We start from the raw sequence: 24,807 nt of genomic DNA, 5'->3' as shown, positions 1-24,807 counted from the left end.
TCTTGAAGACTTATGGGGGCTCCCTCGAGTAACTGGTCATGTAAAATGTGGTTCATGCAGCGTCTGTGATAGTACAATTGAAGAAAAGGATTTCGTGTTTGAACAGATCATTTTCCGAAGACAACACCTTACTAATTGTAACAGTTCTAATGTAGTTTATGCAATTCTCTGTCCATGTGACTTAATATACATAGGACAAACAACTCAAAAAGCTAGACTACGAATTGGACAACACAAGAGTAGAATTCAGAGCAGGACACCTAATGCACCTCTTGTGGACCACTTTGTTGAAAAGAACCACAGTGAATCTGAACTAAAATGGACAATCATCGATGCCATAAAAAGCCCTCCAAGAGGAGGCGACTTGGGTGCCCTGCTTAACAAAGAGGAACTTAAGTGGATCCTGAGAACTAAAAGTATCCATACTGGGCTGAATCGCATGGAGGATTGGACCTCTTTGTTATAAGGACAATTGGTTGGATCCATTGGATGGTTCTACTGGATGTACACTCTGGAATATGGCTCCTGATACACTTCTGAATTTCTGACTGTGTCGAAACGGAATATTGTATGGAATCTGTTCAGATCTTGAATAACACTTGCTCACCCCCTGTGGATTGAGCCCTGCATTGTTGGAATTCGCAATAATCTCTATATGCGTTTTTGACGGATATGCATAACAACTGTATAATATTGCTTTTTACTTGGGATTGTTTATGATTGCTTTTTTCGGAAAATAACTCTGGATTTACTGTTTGTGTATTGTGAAATGCCAATTCATGTGCCAAAAAGTTTCCTGCTATCCTCCTGTTGATGGATGCAAATTTTTAATATGCACTCATGTTACACTTATTTCACACTATCCATCTTGAATACGCTATTAACTGTCCCTTTTCTGTTTCTTTGGTCTAATCACTACTATCCACTCCAATATGGCCGCCTTTTTTGAAAAGACTGAAATAGTTGCTCTGTTTCAATATGACTCTGATTGGAACAACGATTTTCAGCATTGCTGTTCTTAAGGGCCACTAAATTCTGGCACACATTTGTTTCGTTTCTTTCTATTCATTATCCCCTCCTTTTACGATGTTATAAAAGCATCCTATAAGATGGCCGCTCTTTTACGCTACTACTTTTGCGTGTCCATTAGTCACATGACCGCGGATCACGGATATGTTTTTTTTAACTAGCTCTCCCGCTAGCGGTCACGAAACGAGCATTCACTCGATCGCCTTACAGACCCTCCATTGCTGCGGACTTCTGTAACACTGCCGGTAAGCTTCAGGAGTCTTTAGCTGGTTGTCGACCTTTCGGTTCGATACATATCACGTTTCTTGGAAATAGACCACTTAGCACTTGCTTTATTTACTTTGCCAGGTATCTTCATTGCTTATGACCTGCCACTGACCGGAATATGGGTAAGCGCATTCATTATAGATGCTTCTTTCCCTTCCCTTTAGTTTCAGACCGTTTATTGGTAGCCCGCACTTTTTGAATTTTAGGACCTCTTCCCCAAATTTGGAACGGTGAATTGGTAAGCCTCATGAAACTATTATGTTTACACTCATACTAATTGTAAAATTGGGACTTAATTACCCCCTTTTTTCTTAAAATTAGGACCATATATATGAAATAAGCTTCCGGGTCCCACCTTTTGTCACTTAGACGACCCTGTCCCCTTGCTTAAACATTGAGGTATGCCCTTTCGAATTTTGAGTAGAATGGCACTTTAAGGGCGATCACGGCTATTTCTTTATACATTTCTCCTTTTCACCGATTCATGTCTATTTTGTTTCGAGACTTTCGGCAAACGGTATTTCCTCTTAGCACCTTTAACATTTCATTCCAGTACCATTCTTCTTACACAGCGTATTTGCTGCACTATCTTTCAGGTAACAGCATGCACCTTAGAAGGTTTCATGGTATTTCGTGATTATTTTTCAGGCTCACTTTGGTCTTGCACGCGCTCGAACTCTCCTTTGTAGCTATGTCAGACTTTTTAAATGTAATATATGATTATGATTTACTCTAACATGTTTATTGTTCTCCCTCTTTTTCTCCCCTTGCATTCTTTATTTTGGAATGATGTGTTTATGTAATGGTTTTTTCCCCCCTTTCATTCTTATTTTTGATTGTTCTGTTGTTGTAATGTAATTTATATTCTGTTTTTGTACTTCTATGTTGGGGAACTAATATTTTAGGCATGCATTTATAAGTCCTGATGATGATCTTAAATTTAAAAGGATCAAAACATCGTCGACATTTTACACTTGATGATTGATATAATGTACTGGAAAGATCACAAAAAAGTGTATTTTTCATATTATTGTCTGTTATAACTGTGAAATACTTACAGACTGCCCTTTGTATGTATGTCATTTGGTTTTGTATATGTGATAGCTGGACACAGGCTGTGTCCCGCTTGGTAAATTGCTCTACTACTTTTGATATATATATTACCATTTATGCTATTAAACTCCTGTCCGGCTGGACAGCAAAATATAGATTTCAATTTTGGTGTATATTCACTTGGATTGTCCTATCCTTGCTAATGTTTGGGACCATTGTTTTTTGAAACACGATATACTCCCAAAGGTCCCAGACCAATTGCTACTTTTGGGTTCCCTTGTTTTCTGTAATGATATGTTGCGCAATCGCATGATTGCAAGGGTCTAGCACCCCTACCACTTTTCTCCAAGTGGGTTTCACTCCCTATCCCTCTATCCACATTGTGTCGTAATTGTTGCCCCTCTACCATTTCTTCTTTCCCAGTGGATTCCACTCCCTATCCCAACATTGTGTTGTATTTGATGTTTCTTTTGTTCCGTTATGTCTGATCATACACCCATGTATTCGGAAGATTATATTCAAAAACTTATGACAGGACCCTCGCTCTTCTCAGATATTACAGATATTACACCTCCTACGAAGAGCACACTAGGGGAACAGCTAGAGAAGAGCAAAAAGAAACTAGTAAGACTAGAATTAATGATAAAACTGCTCACTGAGCATTTACGGGCGAAAATTATTCCATTGGGCCTACAGGTTCGCAACATTCCTGGGGTGTTTACAGATAACCCCAAATATACCACAGGGTTCAGCCATATCAGCACCACATGTTCCAGGCACTGGATGGTGCTTGGAATAGAAATCGCTACTGAAGAACTTGAAAAAGTGGCCATAGAAATTCAAGATTTGGAAAAACAAATTAAAGAGAAAGTCCCTACTACTGATATTAAAAAACTTCTTGAGGAAGTCCAAAAGACGGTTGATGAATTCAACAGAATTGAATCAAACAAAAAAGCCACTAAAGTAAAAAAAGATATAAAACAATTTTCACTTGAGCGTGCCTACCCATATCTATCAAAGGATTTTTATACCAACAGAACCTACGGTGGGCCTCAGACTCAACGCCCGTGGGGGCGCTTTAATAAGAAAAGAAATATTTTGGGCTTTTCTGATAGCTCTGCTGAATCTTCTGACAATTCAGATAACAGCAATGGAACAAACACTCCTCGTAGAACTCCTTTTTTAGAGCGAGGCCAGACAGAACAACCCAAAAGGGGAAGAGGCAAACAAACACAACGATGGCCAAATCCACCGGGAGAACGATTCACCCGCAGACAACACTACCAATGGTGAATGTTGACTCACTCAACACTGTGAACAATACTGACATACCCGATACTGCCGTCTTGCCCATTTTTAACTTAACTAAACATTCCCTAACACCTTATGAACTATCGGTTCTTAATAAAGGTCTCTCTTTTGTTCCAACTGTCAGACCTAACTTCCTTGAAGTTCAAACCGAACTGTTGAGATTTTTTAGGAAGATTAGACTTCATAGCTTTTTTCTGTTGAATCCCTCTAATCCTCTATTCACTAATACTCCTTTCAGGTCTCCTTCCATGTTTTCCCCTACTGGAAGTATGATACCTGTCGAAATCATTACTTTCGAGAAACTTGTAATGAAGGACTTTGAAAAAATTGAGAACAGTAGAATATTCATTCCTTATAATATCTCTCTGGCTGAAAAACAAGCATTGGCAGACCTAAAAAATAATCATTCAGTCATTATTAAGCCAGCCGATAAGGGCGGAGGTATTGTGCTGCAAGAAATAGACAAATACCAAAATGAGATTTTGCGCCAACTAAACAACAATGCGCATTACTGCAAACTCATGTCTAATCCCACTAGAGAGATTCAAGACTTAATAAGGAAAGTCACAACTGAAGGCATTGACTCTGGATTTCTCTCCAAAAAAGAATTTGATTTTCTGAATACTAAGTCACCTAGGACGCCGGTGTTTTATACACTGCCGAAAGTCCATAAAAACACTGAAAATCCTCCAGGCAGGCCCATAGTTTCTGGCTGTGGGTCTGTCCTTGAGCCCTTGGGTCACTATGTCGACCATTTTATCAAAGAATTTGTGCCAAAAACCCAATGCTATATAAGGGATAGCATGGGTATGATCAATTTAATAGAGGACTATCCCTTTGATCCCACATCTGAGGTACTGTGTACCTTAGATGTGGAATCACTTTATACTAATATTCCTCAAAGATATTCACTGTTAGTTATGGAACAAATTCTGGATACTAGACCACGCCCACATACAGTACCGACTTTATTTATTTTGCAGTTACTCGAGATTTGTCTTACTAAGAATTTCTTTGTATTCGATGATCAGTTCTATGGACAGGTGAGAGGTACGTCCATGGAAGCAATTTTTGCTCCCAACTTGGCAATCCTTTATATGGACTACTTGGAGTGCCATCGCATTCTTTCGCCTGTGAATCCCTTCCACAGTGGTATCTCACAGTGGAGGAGATACATAGATGATATCTTTTTGATATGGCACAAGTCCACTGATCTTCTGGTACAATTCCAGCATTGGCTTAATAACAACTCTAATGGCCTGCAATTCACTTTAACCACTGACAAACAAGAAATTCCTTTCCTTGTTTTAAACATTATTCATAACGATGGGAGGTTGGTCACAAGCCTCTATCGCAAACCAACGGAACGGAATACATTACTTAGTTATCAGAGTCATCACACCGTGCTTTGCGCGATTCCCTTCCATTTTCGCAGTTCCTTCGTCTTCGAAGGAACTGCTTTCATAAGGAAGACTATTTTAGGGAAGCTAACATCTTGACTAACAAATTGTCCGTGAGAGGCTATCCTAAAAAACTGATACGACGATCTCTCAAAAGGGCTTGGTATTGCCCTAGGGAAACACTGCCTGAACCCAAAGAAAAAAAGACACAAAATCGCATTGTATGTGTTACCACATTCTCTCCAATTTCAAATGCTCTAAAAAAAAGCATAAATAAGCACTGGCATACCATCAATGTAGGCATTCTGAATTATCGAGCGCCCTTTATTCGCCTTTCAAAAGTCTAAAAACATTAAAGAGCCTCTTGTAAGAGCAGTATTGCCATCGGCAAATAACAGAAATACTCTTGAAGACTTATGGGGGCTCCCTCGAGTAACTGGGCATGTAAAATGTGGTTCATGCAGCGTCTGTGATAGTACAATTGAAGGAAAGGATTTCGTGTTTGAACAGATCATTTTCCTGAAGACAACACCTTACTAATTGTAACAGTTCTAATGTAGTTTATGCAATTCTCTGTCCATGTGACTTAATATACATAGGACAAACAACTCAAAAAGCTAGACTACGAATTGGACAACACAAGAGTAGAATTCGGTGCAGGACACCTAATGCACCTCTTGTGGACCACTTTGTTGAAAAGAACCACAGTGAATCTGAACTAAAATGGACAATCATCAATGCCATAAAAAGCCCTCCAAGAGGAGGCGACTTGGGTGCCCTGCTTAACAAAGAGGAACTTAAGTGGATCCTGAGAACTAAAAGTATCCATACTGGGCTGAATCGCATGGAGGATTGGACCTCTTTGTTATAAGGACAATTGGTTGGATCCATTGGATGGTTCTACTGGATGTACACTCTGGAATATGGCTCCTGATACACTTCTGAATTTCTGACTGTGTCGAAACTGAAAATTTTATGGAATCTGTTCAGATCTTGAATAACACTTGCTCACCCCCTGTGGATTGAGCCCTGTATTGTTGGAATTCGCAATAACCTCTATATGCGTTTTTGACGGATATGCATAACAACTGTATAATATTGCTTTTTACTTGGGATTATTTATGATTGCTTTTTTCGGAAAATAACTCTGGATTTACTGTTTGTGTATTGTGAAATGCCAATTCATGTGCCAAAAAGTTTCCTGCTATCCTCCTGTTGATGGATGCAAATTTTTAATATGCACTCATGTTACACTTATTTCACACTATCCATCTTGAATACGCTATTAACTGTCCCTTTTCTGTTTCTTTGGTCTAATCACTACTATCCACTCCAATATGGCCGCCTTTTTTGAAAAGACTGAAATAGTTGCTCTTTTTCAATATGACTCTGATTGGAACAACGATTTTCAGCATTGCTGTTCTTAAGGGCCACTAAATTCTGGCACACATTCGTTTAGTTTCTTTCTATTCATTATCCCCTCCTTTTACGATGTTATAAAAGCATCTTATAAGATGTCCGCGCTTTTACGCTACTACTTTTGCGTGTCCATTAGTCACATGACCGCGGATCATGGATATGTTTTTTTTTAAGAAAAGTAGCTCTCCCGCTAGCAGTCACGAAACGAGCATTCACTCGATCGCCTTACAGACCCCCCATTGCTGCGGACTTCTGTAACACTGCCGGTAAGCTTCAGGAGTCTTTAGCTGGTTGTCGACCTTTCGTTTCGATACCTATCACGTTTCTTGGAAATAGACCACTCAGCACTTGCTTTATTTACTTTGCCAGGTATCTTCATTGCTTATGACCAGCCACTGACCGGAATATGGGTAAGCGCATTCATTATAGATGCTTCTTTCCCTTCCCTTTGGTTTGAGACCGTTGATTGATAGCCCGCACTTTTTGAATTTTAGGACCTGTTCCCCAAATTTGGAACGGTGAATTGGTAAGCCTCATGAAACTATTATGTTTACACTCATACTAATTGTAAAATTGGGATTTAATTACCCCCTATTTTCTCAAAATTAGGACCATATATATGAAATAAGCTTCCGGGTCCCACCTTTTGTCACTTAGACGACCCTGTCCCCTTCCTTAAACATCGAGGTAAGCCCTTTCGAATTTTGAGTAGAATGGCACTTTAAGGGCGATCACGGCTATTTCTTTATACATTTCTCCTTTTCACCGATTCATGTCTATTTTGTTTCAAGACTTTCGGCAAACGGTATTTCCTCTTAGCACCTTTAACATTTCATCCCAGTACCATTCTTCTTACACAGCGTATTTGCTGCACTATCTTTCTGGTTACAGCATGCACCTTAGAAGGTTTCATGGTATTTCGTGATTATTTTTCAGGCTCACTTTGGTCTTGCACGCGCTCGAACTCTCCTTTGTAGCTATGTCAGACTTTTTAAATGTAATATATGATTATGATTTACTCTAACATGTTTATTGTTCTCCCTCTTTTTCCCCCCTTGCATTCTTTATTTTGGAATGTTGTGTTTATGTAATGGTTTTTTCCCCCCTTTCATTCTTATTTTTGAATGTTCTGTTGTTGTAATGTAATTTATATTCTGTTTTTGTACTTCTATGTTGGGGAACTAATATTTTAGGCATGCATTTATAAGTCCTGATGATGATCTTAAATTTAAAAGGATCGAAACGTCGTCGACATTTTACACTTGATGATTGATATAATGTACTGGAAAGATCACAAAAAAGTGTATTTTTCATATTATTGTCTGTTATAACTGTGAATACTTACAGACTGCCCTTCTTTGCCTTTGTATGTATGTCATTTGGTTTTGTATATGTGATAGCCGGACACAGGCTGTGTCCCGCTTGGTAAATTGCTCTACTACTTTTGATATATATTATCATTTATGCTATTAAACTCCAGTCCGGCTGGACAGCAAAATATAGATTTCAATTTTGGTCCATATTCACTTGGATTGTCCTATCCTTGCTAATGTTTGGGACCATTGTTTTTTGAAACACGATATACTCCCAAAGGTCCCAGACCAATTGCTACTTTTGGGTTCCCTTGTTTTCTGTAATGATCCAATGCATGATGCCGCAAGTCCACTTGAACAGACTCCTGAGTAGCTGCGGATGCCAAGCACTCAGCCGAGTCCCACAAACAAGAGGAGGCCCTAGCCAACACGCATACGGTGTTCAGGGCCCGGAGGGCATCGCAGGTCGAGGCAAACATGTTGTGCCCCCCAAGAGTCCAGCCAGCGGGCCTCCCGGAGTCAACAGTGGCGGAAAGGAAGGAAAGGCAGTCCGCAAAAGTGGACTTGATGCAGAGGGGTGGAGGGAAAGACACGCCGGGTCACGCGGCGCCGGGAGGTGCCGGTGCAGAAAGTATTGGGGCACCGGGTCCCCTGAGGCAGGTCGCCTCCAAGCCCCCATGGGGGAGCAAAGGAGCGAAACCTCAAAGGGAAGCAACAGCTCCCTTCCACCAGAGCCCTGGTGGAAACCTCCAAGAGATGGTACACCAGAAAATGAGCAACCGAGTCACCCATGCGCAGGATACCCACAGCCGTGGACACTGCGTGAGCGAAGGCCGCACCCGACTCCGTAAGGGCCCGGTAGAGAAAGCAGCTCCTCCGTGGGCGACGGCTGCAAACTAAGGCGGCCGACCCCAAAGCCAATCGTGGCAGGCAAAGACCAGACCTGCAACTCAGAAGGTACCAAAGAATGGGGAACCTGCCGCTCCTCCGGTGAACACTCCGGCCTCGGAAAAGGCGGGGAGCCGCCCTTCAATGACGTCGGTGAAAAAGACACCACGCGGTGGCCCGTCTCCGGGGAGGATGACACCAGTAGGCACCCAACCTCCGGAGAAGAGGGGGCATCCAAAGACGAATCCGCTGCACGACCTCTGTGTGGAGCTGTAGAGTCTGCCGCCTGAGGCAGGACGCCAACACCATCTGGCGCCGAGGGAGACGCCGGATAGGGTCCCTCCATGTTACACCGCGCCGGGGACCGGAGTGGAGCCGGAGCCGAAGTGGCCGAAGGGGCGGCACCAGAACGAGACCGACTCGACCTCCACCGAGGCAGCTGCCTGCGTGGAGGAAGGGGAGGGGCCAGGGGAGTGACACGAAGCTCTCCGCCAGCCTCGTCCCAGGATGTAAGGAAGTGGGTCCGGCGACCCATGCGGTGGTGCCAGGGACCTCCGACTCGCACTCATACGAGGCATGCGCCCATGGGTATGGACGAGAGGGTCCTGTAGGGGGACGAGGGATCCCTGCCCCACCTCGACCTAAAGCGGTACGAGGACGGCCCACTGACCCCTGTGGCGCCGCCCAGACCAGCAGGTGCCGTTGCCGTGGCGGCATCATCTCAGCCGTGGACATGGCCTTTGCCTGCCAGAGGGCCGAGCAGGGCTCGGGGATGCGACCCGAGCCCCGGCGACCTCCCGCGACACCACAGGGACTCCTGCGAGAGTTTGCACGAGGCAGAGGCGCCGTGGTCCGAAGGAGGGACCCCAGAGGAGCTGCACCCCAAAAGCACCACATCCTCCAAGCCTGGATCCGAACTAGTCGGCGCCAGGGCCGTAGCCACCGGCGGAGCCACGGAGGGCCCGGGCAAGGCAAGGGATCCGCTGATGCCCCAGGAGGGGGAGGAGGAGGAGGAGACGCCAGCGAGGCCTGCAAAGCCGCCAGGTATGCCTCCATCTGGACTCTCGACGCCCTTTCACCGGGAAACGGTGGATAGGAGGACGACACGCGGCCGCATCATCCGCGGAGAGTCCACACCCCCGGCAGGCCAAACACCGGTTCCCGGGGAAAAACTGCGACATTCACCCACCGGGGAGCGACACTCTCGCGACATCGGAGAGGGATGAGGACGACGACAACAGCCGCTTCTGAAGCCGTCTGCCGAGGAAGATCAAGGGGAGGAAGCCAACCTTGAGAGACGCGGTGAGAGTAGTTTCATTCGGCGCTCCCGCCGCGATTTCAGCTTTAACTGTTGGCACGCCTCACAATCAGTGGTGCCATGATCTTCCCCCAAACACCACATACAAATGAGGTGAGGGTCCGTCGCCGACATAAGATGCCCACAAGACGTGCAAGTCTTGAAGTCCGAAGGCAATCACACACGGTTCCACAAAAAATAGTCACAATGAGGAAGGAAAAAAGGGATAGGCCTGAGCAAGACCGGATCCGCGGTGCACGCGGAAAAGGAAAAAAACTGACGTAGGCACGCCGGAGTGGGACTTATGTGACCTCGGTGACGTCACGTACGCGGACGGCGCCTGGATGGAGTCGCGTGATGCCGTTCTTCAGGCGCACAGGGATGCTGTGGCAAAAAGTTTCCGGATCCAGTCCCACGCCTGGGGTTAATTCTACGTTAAGGAATCTGCGGCTAGTAGTCAGATATAATAAATTGGCAAATCTACCTTATGGTGCCAAATATTTATATTGTTTAAAAAGTATTATTTACTTTCCCTTTGCATGGGTACATAATGTATCAAATGCTCTCAACTTAAAAATACAGCTGTATAATATACACAAACATTGTATTACACTCAACATTTCAAGGTGCTATTTCGAAAAAGTAAATTACAGCTAAACAATGATAAAAAACGAAAAACAATATAAAAAAAGAAACAATTTTTTTTTGCAAAACTGAAAAATGAGGAGAGAAAGAAAAATTCGGAAGGCAGAGGAAAAATAGAGCTGATGTGTACTGCAAAAAGGAAAAAAAACTAAGTAGAAGAAAGTGATAATGAAAAATAAAACAAGCTTTGGGAAATCCAGAAGGTCTGGCTTTAAATTACTAACATATATAAACAGCATTTATGCATGTCTTTGTTAACATGCATTAGAACATTAAAGACAGGAAACTGGCTTTGACAATGCTAAATCTCGGTGGACTAAGACAGCAAGTTTACTGCAAAAGCAACACACCCATACTTCATAAGAATGGAAACAATATCCAACACAATTATTAATGCCTGGAAGATACTATGCATTGCTTAGATAGACAACCTAAACATCACACACTGTGCAGCAAATTCTTTTCTCAAACCACAGTAAAACAAGAAATCACACAAAAAGGAATATATAACAATGTACACGTCCCTCCTGATGGAAAATCCAAGTATGCAGCTAAAGTTTATATGTCTGAACCTGACCCAATGGAATGAATAGAAGCACCTGGTCACAAGACAGGCAGGGAACGAAGCTGAAGGCCCTCATTGAGGGTCAGATGCAAGTAAAAATCAAATTTGCGAATCCTTAATAGTGAATTTTACCGATTCGCTATTAAGGACTCGCAAAATTGAATGTAGGTAGGAATCTCTAAAATATTAGCGAATCCTTAATATTCCCTAATAACGAATCGCTAATTGAGATTCGCTAATAAGGAATACCTCCCATTCATTCCTATGGGCTTGGAGGCCCATAGGAATGAATGGGAAGATATTCTCCATTTGCGTTTCGATTTTAGTGAATCGCAAATAGCGGGCACTATTTCAAGGGAGCACCCCTCAAATGTGCATGTGTGCACATGTGGCGCACATACATGCCCTAAGGTCATGAATGTGTGCCACATGGCATTTGAAAAAAAGCAAAAAAGTGTTTTTTTAAAGGAATTCCCTAATTACCACCAACTTGAAGTTGGTGGTAATTAGCGATTCCTTAAGGCTAAAGTGCACTTTCTTTTGTGCTACTTACATTGCATTTAAGAAATTGCAATTTCTGATTCCTTAAATGCAAGAGTCTGATTCCTTAAATGCAAGAGCAAAATAAGGAATCGCAATTTTGCGATTCCTTATTCTGCTAGTAGGTTTAAACTCACCTACATCGCTAGCAGCCAAATAGCGATCGCAAACGCTGAAATCCAGCGTTAGCGCTCGCTATTTGGCCACCTACATCTGGCCCTGAGAGTTTTGACAGGACACTATGTCAAATCCTTGGCGGATATCCAGTCTGCCAAACTTGTTGTCGGTACTCCATGGTCAGAAGCCGTGATTTGACAACGCAAACCACTGAAAGATAGCTTGACAGCTGCGTACTTATTTACTGTTTGGGACTGCCAAGGAAAACCTGGTAATCCTGAAGAAGAAAATAAAGAAATGACTTGCACACACGCATTGAAAACTCCCAGCATGTCAGGGACACTTATTTTTTTTTATTTTTCAATAACAAACTCCTGCTTGATGAGTTTTTTGAAAAATAAAAAAGGTTGCTGAATGGTCACATTCAAGATGGCAGCCACTTAGCAAACATTTAGTGCCTTCAACAGAACTGTGGTGACAGCGACTCTGCTGAAGGCAAACAGCTCTCTGCCTACGTTGCAGAGATCTCTTCGCTGACCTGACTATAGCTCCATTAACACTAAAAAAGCCTCCTTGTTTCCAAAGAAGCCTCTGTAAATAGGTTCAACATCAACAGCACTTTCTTCAAAGTGCGATGGATGTCAACAGGTCATCCACTGGACCGAAAAAGAAAACGTGTCTGGTGAAAACATCAGACACATTTTCTTTTCCAAAGTTTTGATGCGAGGAAAGTGCCTAACTTGCAACCAGAGATTGCTTATGTTGGTTTTGCAGTCATGCGCTGAATGCAGTGAATTCCGAAACCATGGCCAGTTTTCACTCTTGATCTGTGCCAGAGGGCATAACTTTGTCCTGCGTACTGATCAAAAAGGGAGAACATCAACTTTTCTAGTGTTGTCTCTCCCTAGTAGATCCTGCTTGCGGACTGCTATCAGAAGGAAATCTCCCAGTAGGGGGCCATCCCACGAGTTGCCAAGAACATGTTTGTAGGGTGGGGAGCAGCACCCCTGGGTATGAGCCTGTGCTGGCCCTGCACACGTATTTATGATGCCTTTAGGGGGCAGAGAGAAGGTACTTACCACAAATCTCCCCACGCAGGGGGTAATGGGGTGGGGGGCAGAAAGCCCCAAGACACTAGGGGTAAAAAGTCCTGGGCACAAGAGTCTTTTTTTAAAATGTATTTATTTATTTATATTTTTTTATTTAACGCGAACATCAGATGAAACAATATTCATAGTCATGACATACAATTGTGTACTTAAAAGCCGAGACTCCACTTAGCAACTTATATGATACTAACAAACAAAGAAGAAAGGAAAACAAGAAGTTACAAAAATTCTTCATAAATAACTAACATATAAAGACAGCACAATCGGGGTTTATATGTTTCTTATATCGTAATACCAGGCGGTAATTGGAGACCATATTTGAGCGCCTCGTATTCTTGCCTTTTTACCCCGTGTTTCATATATTGCTACCTCTTGCTTATAAACTCCAAGAAAACGAGTTAACCACATTTGGAAAGTTAGGGGCTCAGCTTCTTTCCACCGTGCTGCCAAGATAATTCTAAATACCGCTATCCCCAAGAGTAAAGATGATTCCTCCTCTTTACAATGCCCGAGAGTGCTATCATGGCCGAATAAGTAGAGTGTAGTTGATGTTTTCACTTTATGCCCAAAGACCTCTTCCCAATAGTTGGAAATAATTTTTTTGCATAGGTCTAGTTTAGGGCATTCCGCAAACATGTGGATTAGATCTGCCGGTCCCTGCCCACATCTCGGACAATTACTGTTTGTTCTCTTGCCCCACGCAAATAATTTTGCAGGTGTAAAATATAAGTTATAAATGGTTTTATAAAGTTGGGCCTTAAGGTTAGATGCTAAAAATAATGTAGCTGAAAATGACAAAGACAAATCAATATCAACATTTGGATTTCCTAATTTATTGGACGAGCCTCTCTCGATACTTTCCATATCATCTTTCTGATTCTGAATCAACAGTTCGTAGATAGTTCCTATCCTAGTAGTTCGTTTCATTATCATATCTAGCAAGGGAACATTATCCATCATAATTTTTGGGGATTTTTGATTGAGGGCAGTAAATACTTGGATATATTTAAGAAAATCATTTCTAGGGACAGCAAATTTTAATTGCAGATTTTGAAATCCCACATTAGGATCATGACAAAGAACGTCCCCCACTGTATTAATTCCCAGACTCTCCCATTTTCTAGGAAGCCCATCATTAAATTGACGTGGTAAGATTGAACTTTGCCACAAGGGAGTATACTTTGTATATTTTGGTAACAATAAAAATTTAGAAACTCTTTTCCAAATTTTCCATGCACTATATATAATCTTGAATTTAGTTTTTTTGAAGTAAGATGGCTCTAACTGCCTAAGCAATAATCCTCTGGCTTTATTGCCAATTGCCAGTTCATAAATTGATGGTATTTCTGAGCTGGCATTAATCCTAACGCTACTTTAGGAATGAATAAAGGTGCCATTTGTTGAAGAAGGGCTGCCCACAAATAAAGTGTGATATTCGGGATAGCTAATCCTCCCATATCAAGGGATAGGGACAGATATGGAAGAGCCCTCCTGATTTTCCCATAGCTCCAAAGAAATTTAGATAAGCAGGAATCTATATTTTTAATGATGTTGTCATCTACCATCAGCGGGATTGCCCGAAATAGGTATAGTACCTTCGGAAAGATATTCATTTTAATGAAGTTTCCCCTACCTATGATAGACAAGTGAAGATTATTTACCCTTGAGAGATCTTTATTGATATTTCTAACAAGAGGCTCATAATTAAGTTGATTGATAGTCTCAACCATGGGAGAAATACATACTCCAAGGTAAGTGGCCTTATCGACCTTATATGGACTCTCATACAAGATATTATCAGTGCACAAGACCATCGTTTTATCTCTATTCAGACAAGAGTCTTAGTGCCCGTCCTGGGCAGATAGTGGGTTTACCACAAAGTAGTGCTCAGGGCCGGGGAGCAGAGGCCTACTAGACACCAGGGATCTATGTCTATACTGAAGGATAAACATATGGGGCAGAGTTGGCAGAATACATCGGGCCTATCACCTACCTCTAAAGCCCCAGCAGTCTTTTTGTTAGCCTAGGGCCTAAAGCATCCCCATCCCTACTGAATATGGGCTGTTAGAATGGGGTAAATTCCAATTTCCTCTTACTTGCCATGCTAAATGGCTGCACTTTTTTGGCTCAGTCCGCAGCCAGGGAACTATACTAAATCGAGACATTTCTAAAAACTACACAACCATTAAAGTCTGAGGGGGAGAACAGGTTCCAGAATCTGCAAGGATCCACACATTTCTACAACCAATCTTTCCCCTACTTCTCCTGATAAAAAGGTACCTCACTTGTATGGCTGTGCCCAATACCAGAAATTGGAAAGGCCCCAAAAGTGATGTGGGGGCATTCAATATTCTCCATTAAAGTCCTCCCACTCTAGCAATGTAGATGATATGATATGATAATGATATGATATTATATGATAACAGGAATTTATATAGCATGCGTACACCAGCGGTTTCTTGTCACTTTAAGGACATACTGGGAGCATGCAAGAGGTATGACCAGTTAACTGTAGGCTTGAGAGAAGAGCAAAGTCTTCAAAGCCTTCCTGAATTGGGAGTAGGAGGGGGTTAAACGGAGAGTGAGAGGAAGAGAATTTCAAAAGAGTGGAGCTTGTGAAGAAAAGCGCAAGCCACCGTGTTTCCTGCGGCTGAAGGTACATGTGGACAGTAGGTTAGTGCCCGAAGATCGAAGAGCACGAGAGGGAACATAACGATGGATCAGGGAGGCAATAAATGCGGGAACTTGCAGGGAGAGGGCCTTGTGGATCAGGCAACCAAGTTTGAAGAGGCTGCGCTGGGCCACAGGGAGCCAGTGGAGACTCTTAAGTAGGGTTGAAGTGTGACTGGACCTGGGCTGGCCAAAAACCAGTCTGGCGGCCTGGTTCTGGATAAGTTGAAGTTGATGCAGTTGATAGGCAGGGATTCCAACATAAAGTGCATTAGCATAGTCAATCCGGGATATGACTAAGCCCAGAATGACTTGAACAAGGGCGTCTCGGGAAAGAAATCTACTGATTTTCCTAATGCGAAGTAAGTGGAAGATGCAAACTGAGACCACTGATTTAATTTGGGCCCTCATAGAAAGGTCACAACTAATAGTGACTCCAAGACTTTTTACGGAGTTAACAGGAGAGGGAGGGCAGCCCAATGAACAAGGCCAGAAGTTGGTATTCCAGGGATTCCCTGGGGGCCCTGTCAAGACCAGCTCGGTCTTGTCGGGATTGAGCTTTAGCTGATAGTTGCAATATTTAGGTACAGGCTCAGCCACCACCCAAGAAATTTTTTAAAAACAACATTTCTGGGGGTGCATAGGGTGGTGTGACTTTGGTAGATCCCGTTATGTTTTCATATCCATAATGCCCTGGAACATAAACCTTTGGCTAAAATCATGCATTTTCCTCACATTTCTGTGAGGGAAACTTCTGGAACCTACGTGGATCCCAAAATTCCTATCACCCAGAGTTCCTATACGTCTAATAAAAATTGTACTCCACTTATGCAGCTAAGCCCTGCACTCATAAATCTATGGCTCTTTCAGACTGGCAGTATTTTCTGGGCTGACAGCGGATTGGTACATGTGGCACCAATGGGAGAACGTATCCACTTTAATTTCAGTATGCCAGCGCTCATTTACAATATTCGATTATTTCTTTCAGCCAGCCCCAAATTTAAATGAGGAAAGCAGGGTGTGATTCTCCCCCATATTCTCTCTGGCCACTTGCAGGTACCGCTGATTATAAGTAAGGTCATAGGAGATCCCAGGGAGGATCTGGTATTTGAGCGCCCCATGGCTCCTTGATGTAGACTTTACTATTTACACAAGAGAGGAAATTAAATAATATTTTGTACTAAACCTGAGCACACTGTGCTTAGCAGATATACTCTAGAAAACCTTCAAAGCAAACTTTCCATGCTTTGTGCATGGAAAGTCCACAGAATGAGTTTATGCTATTGTAGAGCTAAAAAGGTTTATAATACACCCAATACAGCAATTCTTAACCGCACACAAAGACATAGTGGTTTGAGTGCTAAAGTTAACCAAACTTAAGCAAAACAAGCCTCTGTCCACTTCGCCAAAGCAGAGAAAATGCTGTAGTGGCTTGCTACCAGGGACCTGGCTTTAAAGATTATCCATGCCACCAGCGACTGCTCTGGTATCTGGATCATTGATTTCCCAACAATAGCTGAAACATTTGCAGATTATGACAGACAACTTTATGCAGCTCTCGGCCTACGCCAACGCTAAGCTGAAAACCCCGGTAATTCATGCTCTATACATCATATTTCTCAATAATCAAAACAAAAACACACTTGATTTTCCCCTCACAGTAAAATAAATTATTGAGGCAACTGGAGAGTTGCCACCTGAGAAAGCCCCGTCTCCAACGACCTCTCAATGGAATTCTTCAAGACAATTGCTACACACCTGGTACCCCACTTGCAAAGAGGACCCATCAACGGAGTGCTTGCAGCCTCACCTGCGGGGAGCTCTCATCTTTGTTATAAAAAAAGTGGGAGACCTCTGCTCCTCATGCTGACCAATCTCACTCATAAACATCAAGGTCAAAAATACTAGCTAATATCTTTGAGACTGGGTCGAATAGAAAACACACTGGTATGAAGTTATCAATATTGATCTTTGTGAAGGTATAGTACACGTCACAGCCATAGGCATCTGTTCGTTAACAACGACCAGTATAGATAACCTAAATGCTGTGGCAGCATCGCCCCACTGCTTTTAGCAATGGAAATGTAGGGAAAATAAAATTATAATAACTGTGCATTATCATTTTTGTTCCCTGTATCTTTGCGGGGCAAGGCTGCGCTGGCGGGAGGAGTGGTGGCACCCTCCTAAGTGCGCATGGATGTTTTGTGGGCCCTCTGGGGCCGGCCTATCTTTCATGCACACTTTGCATGTTCTCCAAGCAGGCTGCATTACAGCCTGTATGGAGAACATGCCCAGGCCACCATTCCCTATCTGAGCGCTGAACCACGGTGCTCAGACCAATCACAATGCTGCATTGTGGCATTGTGATTGGTAAGGGGAGCTTGGCTTCTTCCTCTTCCGGCTGGAGCAAGGGACGACGACAAGGGACAATGCGGAGAGATGCGAGGAGGTAAGGTTTCTTTTTTTTTCATGGTTACCTCCTCCCCCACTCACCACGCCCCCCTGATCCGTGACAGCCGCTACTGACTAAATGCCCATGGTGCCAGCGCCCTTATTATAGTCAACTTCGAGAAGGCCATGACTCGGCCAGTACGCCCTTCCTCAATCAGATGTCTAAAGAGATTAAATTTGAGTCCTATTTTTTAAGTATATGGAGATGCTACACATACGAACACCTGGGTCTAGGTCAGAGTTAAGGACAATATGTCCTAGCCCTTCGCGGCAGAGGGGGCTACCAGCCAGAGTGATTTCCTTCCCCTCCATTTTTCTCACTAGTAACATAGACAATTACTGAGTGGATCAGGTGTGATGCCATGGTATGGTGACCAAGTGGTGTGGGATCAGGTGCGATGCCAAGGTATGATGACCCAGGGGTGTGGAATTCTGCTAGCCCGATGCCTAGGATGTATTGTTTGGGGTCAATGACAAGAGGTTTTCATGTTTATTTTGTCCTTGGGACATGTATGCCCAACCCCCTGCTGCACAAACCATTTAGCTCCTATATTAGACTACTACATTATGGATCAGGGAAGGGCAGTGCCTGCAGTTAAGGTAATATTTGTGTCCGTATGTTAATGCTGTTCTAACTTGTATTTATGCTTCATTAATACAAAGCCTTTATTATTAGGGTGAGTGCTCTAAGGAAATGTACGTTCAGAATGCACTACTGACAGTCTTTACAGTATAAAAATGTGTACATACGTTTGCAAATTTAGTAATATAAGGATAAGTACAATGCTTCCAGGATGTTCTCTGATTAGATAAAAATATATGCAAAAGCTTGATAGCAAGATTCATGATTCTTTGCTTTCAAAATAATATGGAAAATCAGTGTAACCTGTTGCAACAAAATTATAGGAAACATAAAAATAAACAAGAATTGGCAAAGCCTATAGGTAAGACATTGGTGGTCAGCCTAGTGGTTATGTCAATGCATGTCTTCACATGGGTTTTGTAAAACTTTACAGTTGTAGGAGCTTTTGAGGGCTCATCACTGTAACATTGGCAAAAGCAAAAATATTTTTGGTCTCAAAAACCACTCATTGCCATAGCATTTCCTGACATGGAACAAAACTACTATGTGTGCCAATATGCTCCTTGTGAAAGACCAGCATGCTCTCACACTAAAGCCAGCCGGTAGATAGATAGAATTTTAATAAAAACAAAACACCAGTCCTATAGAGGGGCCCAATTATTAAAGAAAGTCACAAAAGTGCACCCATGGACATTGTCCTTGCAGTCGTGCAGATTTACGGCTTTCATGAATTCACAATAAATTACAGAAGTAGGCCAGGGAATCGTACTCCTAGAAATTATTGGTGAACTGCATTTTAGAACTGGCAACAAATCATGTGTAGCTTTCCGCATGCAAACATCTGTTGCATGGTAACAAGTTCACTTACCCATCAATCACTTTTTTTTCCAACCCTGGAAGAAGTTATACTTCTGTCCTAATAAGGAGTAAATTTCCAACCTGTCTCTATATGGGAAAATATTAGAGACGAGCTGATGAAAACCTAAAACAATAAAACATGCAAATTAGTAGGTCTGCACAGACTCAAAAGGGCAGTCAACAATCAGGAACTAATGCTTACTGATACCTCCGGCCCCAGTATGTTGATCTGTGGAAAGGTGGCAAAATAAGTGAATTGCTAGAATTCAAACCCTACTAGGTTGTGAGCTCTGGCATAATCAAAGAGGCTATTATCAGAGCTCTTACATGAGATTGCTGCCATAATTTGTCACTGCACTACACAGCACCAAAGAGACAAGTGGATTTTGTTACAGGACAAGTAGTTCTATAAAGCAACCTAGTATATATTTAATGAAATTCAAGACAGCTGATTATGGTATCTTACGTGGAACGAAGGCAAATGAGACAGGTTGTCTCTATATAGGTACTACTTGTTTCTGTCTTTGTAGAAACAGGGAACAACTGAACCGTGCCTAATGCAAATACTTAAGGTCTACAGGGAAGCACCAGGACTTAAGGTTAACTGGGACAAATCTAAGCACACGCCACTGACAGTCAAGGCTGACGCAGCAGCTGAAGACTGATGCACACTGTTCAGCATTCCTATGGATGGCTGCATCTCAAGAGAAGTTCAAAGGTGCTAAGATCTCAATATGGCCTGTTGCTCAATCAGGGACAAGAGGATATGCAAACCATGGAAAGCCTCCTGCTTTAAAGTATGAGAAGAACAGTGTTAATTAAAATAATACATCATTCCAAACTGCATATATGTTGCAAAATTATCCATACAAACTCACCCAGAACTTTTTCATGGCACAGCATGTAAATATACAAAATTATCTGTGGTCTAGGAGGACACCAAGGGCCTTATTACAAGTGGGGGCGGGGTGGTAGTCCAGCCACCACCACACCAGTGGTCCGACCGCCTCATTATATTACAAGTTGGGCAGTAGGACCGCCATAGCACTGTCGCGCCACCAGAGAACCGCAATTCCCTGGTGGTGGCAGAGTGGTCAGGGACTCTGCTGCAACCGCAATGCATACAACAAGTATCAAGACGGCCAGCAGTATCACTGAGGTCTTTTCTCTATGGAAAGGCTGGTGGTCCTGAAACAGAGGGGTCCCCCTGTTGCTCATTTGCATCGGGTTGTATGCAGGGGGGCACATGTGCCCCCCTGTGTGCATGCACCCCAGTTCCTGCACGGCATAGACTTTATGGTCCATGGCGTGCAGGAACCTATGTTGATGATCTCATTACGGTGCCCAATTTGAGAGGCACCGCTGTGGGACTGCCCGAAAAAATCCAAACAGATACAAGGAAACTCCTAAAGTGGCAGGCAGTGGCCACACTGCTTTGGTGGTGCAGGAGCGGGTCGCCGGCGCCCGTGGTCTGCTCCCAAACTGCCAAACCCTTAATCAGGCCCCAAGAGACTTGGTTAAGAAATGCCTGACGTTGATGAGTGAGGGAGGACTGGGAGTGGAGGATATACAACTTTACTACTGGGCAGCCAAGATGCTCCCAAGAAAGGACTGATTCTTTGGAGCTAGAGCAGATCAAGCCCATAGACAGAGATTGCTTACCTGAGCAGCCCGAAGAAGCTAGACATGCTTCATGGCTCAGCTATTCTTCACTTGCCCCTCTACCACAAACCAGAGCCACCCTAGCCTGATGGCATAACGTACTCATATGAATAAGGTAGGAGATGAGATTCCATGTCAGGACCGGAGGTGGGGATTATGCTTATCTCTCTTTGCTTTAATTGCCAAATTCACAAACAGCAGCCATCACATTATAGCAAAACTAAATTTCCCAATAACACCAGGGAAAACAAAGCAGTAAGCTTCATTAGACCTTTCTTAGTGTCCGCTTCTCAAGCTGTATAACATTCCTTTTCACTTCCTGCAGCTCTTCTTTGTTCGCTGCTCGGCAGCTAGTTAACTACCATTTTGGTCCTTCTTGATTGTTTTGTGCTTGGGGGCACCATGATACGAAGCGGTTGTATATGTTGGTGAAACGTGCCTTTTACCTTTTAAGAGCCCCTTAATTTGGTCGCGGGAACGCTCAGTGCTTCTTAGGCAACTTACTGCCAATCGTGAGGCTGTGATGCGGTCCACCGCCCGCTAGAGGGCGCTCGGGGGGTCCACGACTCGCTGGCTACGGAGCGTGCGTCCCGTGAGGGATTTCTCAAGTCGCGCTCCATTTTAGCATGCTGCTGCTCGCGTCCCACGACTGCCTGTTTACGCCCAGAGTCCTGGGTCTGTATAAAACTTTGCCTTGTGTGTTTAAACACCCGTCTGGGCTGGTAGTGGTGCAGTGCACCAGAGCTGTGCTCACTCACACCCTGAAGTGTTTTCCTGATCAGGGTAGGTAGCACACTGGGCTTCTGGCCTTAGCAAGGATACAAGTAGACAGGCAGGATATACCCCTTACAGTGCGTGGGTGCTGGGTGTTCTGGGGCTTGCACCTCTCCAAACATGTGCTGCTGGCCACAAATACTTACCTGAGTGACCCTCAACCCACATTATTCATGCACAGCGTGTGTCTGCTCTCCTAGGGACTCCTTAGCCGAACTGGTGTACAAGTTACACCAAGTATCTTAATATGGAGCAGGATTACTATGAGGAGGAGGACTCCTTGGCCTATTTGCAATGGGATAACAACTTTTATGAGGCTATTGATACATCCATTTACCGGGCTTCAATGAATTGATGACCCCCATGGAGCAGAGGTTGGCCGTTAAGATTGTGCAGGAGTGCGCCAAGATGGCGCAGTCAGGCGCTGGCACATCCACAGCCCCCCCCCACGATAAGGACCCTGACCAAGCCTCTAGAGAAGGCCCTCCCCCTCCCAAGAAGAAGTGTGACGCAGGGGTGGATAAAAAAGCCTTTGCGCACCTCAAGAAGGCCTTCTTAGCTAAGAACTCACAGGTAGAGTCCCCACAAGAGCTTTGGCCCCCTGATTCTGTTCCCCTTCAGCCAGACACGCTGCAAGCCCAGGAGGAGGATCCCCTTGAGGAGTCAGAGGAAGAGGTGTGTTCCTCGAGGTCGTGGCGGCCGTCAGGCCCTCCTGAGCCCCCTAAAGCGGGTATGCCAGATATGTTGGATCCGGACGATATTGTCCATCCAAAATCAGCTGAGTGGACCCCCGCAGATAAAGTTGTGCAGTATGTGGCGGCATGTCTCAGAAAGCCTTTGGAGAACGAAGCCTGTAGCAGACTCCGAGCGGAGTGCCCTTGTCCCACGTTGGAGGCGAAGGTGGCGCTTACGGCATGTATACATGCTGAAGATGGCCATGTTTTTAGCAAAGTTCATAAAAGATCCCAAAAAGGGATAGATCGGTCCTGGTGGGCTTGCCAGGACAAGCTTTTGGATGCCATTGGCCCCATGACCAAAATCTTGGACATGACCAAAGAGGCCCGCATATTCGGCTCCCTGATTGCACTGGACGTTCTCTCGGCATGTGAGGTTCTGTGAGAATCGTTACGGTGTTCCGGGCATGAACGAATACGGGCAAGTAAGGTATCTATGAACCGTAAATGACGTGTTCAGTAAGTGTACGCGTTTTCACTACACTACCTGGCATGGTTCGCCTTATTTACGTGTTTCTACATCTGGACCCTTGGGTTCCATTTTAGATACGGCATCCATTTTGTTTCTTGCCCTCACGTAGTCAGCGAACAGGCAACTGTCCGCATCGTGACCTTTTTAGTTCCCAAGCTTTACGGAAGAAACATATTCCTTTCATGCGTCTTTTATAACTAGGGGAAGGACACTGCTAAGGCAATTGCCTCCGATCGAAGGTGATTCTGCCCGGTCGGTCTATTGTTTCAGCCTCGCACATGCTGGGGTCAAACCCTTTTAAGCTACGATTACGCATCCAATATTAACTTCTTCCCTGCTGTCTGACTTCCTTGCAGCTGTTCTTGTCTCTTTCTCTTGCCTATTTACAACTCAAGTGGAATGTACCTAATGATGAGAAGATGTGCTTTTACAGTTGGAGCTGGCGATGTTAATGTCATTATGTTCCGGGGTTCTGAATACATGAAAGCGACCCTTTTGAAGCCTTTTTGTGGGAACTGGGTTGTAACCTTTTGTTCACATGTTGTGCAATGGTAAAATCTTGTATAAAAGAGAGCGACTCACATATGCAATTTGAAGCAGACTCTCAGAACTACATGTTGTTGTACTTCTCGTGACTTTTGCCTCCCTGCAGTAATAAACGCTGATCTTTGATGCCGAAGGAAGTCTCCCGTGTCTCTGTCTTTAGTGCGCCAGAACAGGTATCCCACGAAGGTTTTAGGTGTTGTTCCCTGGCACCGCTGGGCCTTAAATAGTCCAGTCCTTCAGTTGGCGCCCAACATGGGGCGACATCGGCGGTACCGGTCCAAAGCCTGACGATTGTGAGGAACTTCGTGTGAAATCTCCGAGGAAAAGGTGCACCCCGCTTCATCGATCCTGTTGTCGAAATAAGTGGTCCGAAGATTTTTCCCGCGAAGATTCCCGCCTCCTGACTGCTGCGACGGACTGATGCCCTGACTGTCGACCTGTTTTCGACGCCTGGCGTAGACCTTTCGTACAGCGAGACGATAGACGGGCCTTCCTGGTGACGCCATTGAAGCTCTCAGTTAAGTATTTGTGGGTCGCTCCCAGTCCTTAGTTGTTGTTTCAGCTTGTTGAAGCTTTGTTGTTTGCATGGTTCCATTGCATTTGTGGTTCTTAGTTGTTGGTTCTTAGTTGTTATTTGACAGTTGCAATTGCCAAAAACCGAGGGTTTTGTCTTTCACGAAGATTCAGTACTTCGGTAACCCTTGAAGTTTGATACTAGGTTAGTGTGCACGATGCCTAGCCATAGTGGTTTTCTTGGTTTCTTTAAATGTTGCAACAAGGATTCCCGGTTGGAGGACTCGTGTCCGATACCTCCAGTTGGAACTCCGATATATGAGCTCTATAGTCGACATGGTGTGGGCCCTATTATATATAATAAATATTGGGTCCGTTACACGAAAAAAGATGGTGTCCTTAGTTGGCCACCGCACGGAAGTTTTGAACTTGCGATTTTAGATAATCTTGAAGCTAAATTGTTTAAAAAGAAAGCTAGGCCAGCTATGTTTGATTCCTTTCGGTTGTGGCGTAAAGAGGCCAAGCAGAAAGAAATCAAACAGTTTAAAAAGAATCGAAGAGAAGGTATCGTTCCGATAATGCAAGTTGTAC

The 24,807-nt window shown here is 43.9% G+C and overlaps 1 protein-coding gene across 6 annotated transcripts in view; it reads right to left on the bottom strand.

Annotated features, from left to right (window-relative positions):
• Positions 1-24,807, bottom strand: part of TEX14 (testis expressed 14, intercellular bridge forming factor) — a 2,253,432-nt gene that overhangs the window by 2,060,752 nt on the left and 167,873 nt on the right. The window contains exon 2 of one of the 6 annotated variants that reach the window (XM_078679858.1): positions 19,526-19,639. The exons of the other annotated variants lie outside the window; for them this stretch is intronic. The gene's annotated coding sequence lies outside the window, so the exon portion shown is untranslated. The remainder of the gene's footprint in view (positions 1-19,525; positions 19,640-24,807) is intronic. 6 annotated transcript variants of the gene reach the window in all.

The sequence above is a fragment of the Lissotriton helveticus genome, chromosome 3_1, assembly GCF_964261635.1.
Source record: "Lissotriton helveticus chromosome 3_1, aLisHel1.1, whole genome shotgun sequence".
NCBI classification, from domain to species: domain Eukaryota; kingdom Metazoa; phylum Chordata; class Amphibia; order Caudata; family Salamandridae; genus Lissotriton; species Lissotriton helveticus.
Note: the sequence above shows the minus strand (reverse complement) of the source record. Positions and strands in the feature narration are given on the sequence as shown.